This window comes from Chenopodium quinoa, unplaced genomic scaffold (genome assembly GCF_001683475.1).
Source record: "Chenopodium quinoa cultivar QQ74 unplaced genomic scaffold, ASM168347v1, whole genome shotgun sequence".
In the NCBI taxonomy this organism is placed as follows: Eukaryota; Viridiplantae; Streptophyta; class Magnoliopsida; order Caryophyllales; family Amaranthaceae; genus Chenopodium; species Chenopodium quinoa.
The window spans coordinates 1,774,850-1,780,062 of NW_018745065.1; positions in this window are offsets into that span (position 1 = coordinate 1,774,850).

A 5,213-nucleotide genomic window follows, 5' to 3' on the forward strand; every position below is an offset into this window, starting at 1 on the left:
TAAAATACTTTCGTTTTCCTTGTTTTATTATTACTGTTTTTAGTTTAAATCTATTTATTGCTTTGTTCTTAGTTTTCATTATCATTGCTTTTTACCCTCTTTTTATTATTATTGTGTTTATTATGTTTTCCTTAATTACTTTGATTAGTTTAGATTCAATTATGTGTGAGTAGTTTATTTTTAGGATTTATGGGGATCCATAATCAATATGAAGGGATAAATTATTACTGTTCATTGTTAATGTTATGAGTTAATTTAGCGCCGTTGCCGGGGAAACGGTTTATTTTTATTTCTAATTATTAATAGAGTCTAGATTATTATTTATTTCCCTTTATTCCTTATGAGTTGAAAATATCCATGCATACCCCACTACAAGAATATAAGAGTCAACTTGTTTTGGTCATAGCCAGAGTTCTAGAAAGAGTTATGTGTTGTGCCAACTATGGATCTATAGCCCTGAGTTTTACCTTTCATTTGAAGTTGGTTTCGTCCCAATCAGAGTCACAGATCAAAAGTTATAACTGATGTACTATAGCCTATCCAGTTTAGGTGTCTTTTTAGCGTCAACTTTTTTTTATTTTTTTATTTTTCGTGTCAAGCTAGTCTTAGCCAAGTCCTTTAATCCGTGTCAACTTGTATAACATAGGAATACATATTTTTATTTTTATTTATTTATTTGTTTATACCCTTGAGTCCTAACTCTTCTAGAATTCTATATCTATTCCTCGTTTCTTGTGATCGATTTTTGTGCTAACCTTAACATGTGTTCTTTGTCTTTGACTGTGGTTGATCTTATTTATGACTAACGATTGCCAATGGACCGTTTTCACCTAGTAAATAGCATAAACATTAAAATTGGACAAAATTAATCAAGTTAGTTTGTCTTTTAGTCTTCCGTGTTATTTGGTCATTAGGTCCTTTGTTTTTCACAACGTCCTCATGTATAGCCATACGATCGTACCACAAGTCTTAATAAACTCACCTAATCACACATGTTGAGTCATTGCACACACTTTGTCTTCAAGTAATGCACTATATTGTTTATGATCGTATACTAGGACCATGCATGCATTGTTTTCCGTCATAATAGGAATGAGTGGGAGTATTTCCATCAGTTTTCAAAAATATTTCATACACTCTTCCTTTCCAATCGGAGTATTGAGTGAATGCATTAAGTGAGTTCATCCTTACACAATACTTGAGTCTAAAATCACTAGGCAATACTTAGAAGAATAAGGGGAACGTCACTCCTTCCTTCTTTCCTTCCAATCAAAGCATCAACAATAAGAAACTTTTTTCCTCACCAAGCGACAAGAAGTTACTCATAAACAGCCATGACGACAAAGCACGATGCAAGCTTCTCACCAAAATTTCATGTTTTCTTCTTCTTTTGTTTCAAACCTTTCCCTCTAAAAAGTCTAGCATAGGTTCTCCTTATCCATGTGTCTATGTGTCACATTTCTTACCTTCTTCATAAATGAGCATCTCTTTCTTACATTCGATCACGTAATTAGCAAAAATAAAAAAAAATACCGAACTAAACATAAGGTACACCAATGACTTGAGACACCTTTGCAACCCTGTCATTCCATATTAACCATTCAATCATATATCCATTTCTTCATCAACCACTTTGACCTTGTCTAACGATTAACCTTATTTATTCAACCATATTCACTTAAACCTGGGATGGGAAGGTGTGCAATTTGTGTAACAATCAGAAAGCAAGTTCAAATAATAAAAAATAATAATAATAAAAAAGAATAAGTAAATAAAAAAACAATGTCTAAGGGCAAGTGTTCCAATGTATTTGATATGAACACGTCTCAAATCGCGTCTCTCATCGAGTGCTTGGTACCGTGCCTAAGAAACATGAATGATAAGTGAGTGATGGACCACATGATCTGAGATTGCCCACATTGATTCAAAAAAAAAATCAAAGCAAAAAGAAATGTTGAAAATAAAACTTGCAAAGTTCAATTCACAATTACACATCTTGGGAGCTTCTCTAAAGTCTTGAGCCTTTTATCCCTTTCTTCCTAAAACCATCAACTTAACCACATTACAACCCTTGAAAGACCTCTTTGAGTTGTACATACACTTGAGCAAAGTTTGGCTAGAGCTACGTTCGGCCTGATTCCTAACGGATACGTAGGCAACCTCACATCGAGGTGCGACCACATTCATATTCACATTCATATTCACATTCATATTCATAAGTCATAACCATGCATGGTCTAATCAAAGAACATCCAATTCTTACCCCTACCCATTTAGAGCTAGACTTGGGGGCTTGAACCCACATCACATTAGCTTACCCAGCCTAAAGAGTCATCATCTTTGACTCTTCTCACATATATTTCCATCACAATAACCTTTGCAGCCAGCCTTAGTATCACATTCATACACTTCACTCACACATCCATATCCATATCCTTTTCCTTTAAGAACCCTTTTCCATGAAATCTTATTTCAACACTGTGCATGTTTCATCATCTTTCAAGACAAAATTCATCAAATGAAAACATTATATACTTGCTTAGTTTCTAGACCTAAGCAATATTCATTGTTTCATGCATCGCATATCGTGCTTAGCACCTTGACCTAAGTAACATTCATTATACATTACTCATCAATCACTTCATCTATATACGCGCTTAGCTTAAAGACCTAAGTGACGTTCAAGATAGTTTCTTTACACCATATATGATGCTTAGCTAAGTACGCGAATGTACCTTGTATATGATCTTAAAATCGCCGCGACTAATAAAAATCGCTCACTTCAAAGTCTCCTACAATTTAAAATCATAGAAGAGTATTAAAATCCACTCTTCATAAATTTCCAGCAATATATACTATTATAAAACCACTCATAATTTAATTAAAATAAGCTAAAATTATATTTAACACATTAGACTTTAATCCCAATTAATAGGTAATTAAAATTCCTTAAAGAAACTTGATTTTAAATGCTCTACTAAAAATTCCAGCACTAATTAAAACTTGCTGTAATTAGGCCTTAAATTACTTTAATCAAAGTTCTAAACCATTATACACCATAACCCTCAATAATTTACAAATCAAGAACCTAGGGTTTCAAAAATTGGGGCTTTTTAATTAAAAACATAATCTGAAAATTAATTAACATACTACTCATAATAAAACATCAAAAATCAAATTCCAAAACTCATAATTAATATTTAGATCTAGGATTAAATTGATTTTTTTAAAACAAAGTTTCAATTTTTTTTATTCGAAAGGGGAGGGGGCAGCGGCAGCCACCACGCCAACTGCTGGCGGCCGGCGGCCACCTGTTGCTGGTGGTCGGCGATGGTGATGAAGGGGAGTTGAAAAGAATAAAAAGGGGAAGGAGAAAAAGAGAAAGAAAAAGAAAGAAATATAAGGAAAAAGGAGGGAAAAGTTTACCTTGGGTTTTTCTCCACTCTGGGCAAAGTTTTATTTGCCTCATATGTGGGATATTTATACCCCTTCTCTAGAAACCCTTTTTTCCCTAACTTTCCTCTTTTAATTTTCCTAATCCCATCCCTAATAAAACTTAACTAAAATAAAACTTTCCTTAAATTAAACCCCAACTTAATTAAATTAAATTAATTAAATAAACTTTCCTTTTATAAATATTTCCAAACTTATTTAAAATAAATAATTAAAATACTTTAAATAAAACAATTCAATTTAATTAAGTACTTCTCAAAATAATTATTTTAATTAAAATACATATAAAAATACGGGGTATTACAGTCTACCCTCCTTAAAAGAAGTTTCGTCCCGAAACTTTGGAAAATGAAATTCAAAGTTTTTCCTCACTTAGTATAATATTGTTGTACTTTTTGTCATACCTTTACCTTTTTGTGTCTCATTGAGAACACAATAACTCAAAATACTCATTAAAATTTTGCAAAAAGCACAAAAATAACTGAGAATATAGGGAAAAATTGCAAAATTCTACCGCATTCTACCCCCTAAAAGAAAACGAGTTATGTCCCCGTAACTCAACATACCTGAAACAACTCTGGGTATTTCCTTTTCATTTCATCTTCTGCCTCCCAAGTGGCTTCCTCATATTCTTGGTTAGACCATAGCACTTTCACAATATTAACATTCTTATTGCGTGTAATACGAACTTTACTGTTAAGAATTTTGACAGGTCTCTCTTCACAGGTTAAACTTTGGTCTAGCTTAATGGTTTCAGGTTGTAGCACATGGGATTTATCAGGTATGTACCTTCTTAATTGAGACACATGAAATACATTAGGCGCTTTGCTTAGCTCCATAGGTAAGGCAAACCTATAAGCTACTTTGCCTATTCTTTGCAGTATTTCATATGGACCAATGTACTTTAGGCTCACTTTTCCTTTCTTTCCAAATCTCATTATTCCTTTCATTGGTGATACCTTTAATAATACCTTGTCACCAACATCAAACTCCTCCTCTTTACGCTTCAAATCTGCGTAGCTCTTTTGGCGATCTTGAGCTGCCTGAATCTTAGCTTAAATTTCCCTTACTTGTTTCACTATATCCTCGATCATTTGAGGCCCTAGAATCATTGTTTCACTTATATCGCTCCAACAAATTGGACTACAACACTTTCTTCCATATAATGCCTTAAATGGAGCCATTCCAATGCTCGCATGATAACTATTATTGTAGGAAATTCAATCAAATCCAAGCTATCCTCCCATCCTCCTTGGAAGTCTATAACACAAGATATCAACATGTCCTCCAAGGTTTGAATGGTTCTCTTAGTTTGCCCATATGTGGTAGGGTGAAACGTTGTACTCATCTTAAGTGTCGTACCAAAGTTAACCCGTACGCTTTTCCAGAATCTCTGTTAGACACAATATCCTTTGGGACTCCATGTAACCTCACAACATTCTTGATGTAATCTTTTGCAAGCTGTTCCATCTTCCAAGTCTCCTTCATTGGTATAAACACGGCAGATTTTGTAAGTTTGTCAACACTACCCAAATGGTGTCATTTCCACTCTTTGATTTTGGAAGGCAAGTCACAAAATCCATTTAAATGCAATCCCACTTCCATCCAGGAATTTCCAATTATTGCATAGTTCCCTGTGGCCTCTTGTGCTCTATTTTCACATTTTGGCAAGTCAAACATTTTGCTACAAATTCTGCAACTTCATTCTTCATTCTAGGCCACCAATACACCTTTTTCAAGTCCTTATATAGTTTATCCCC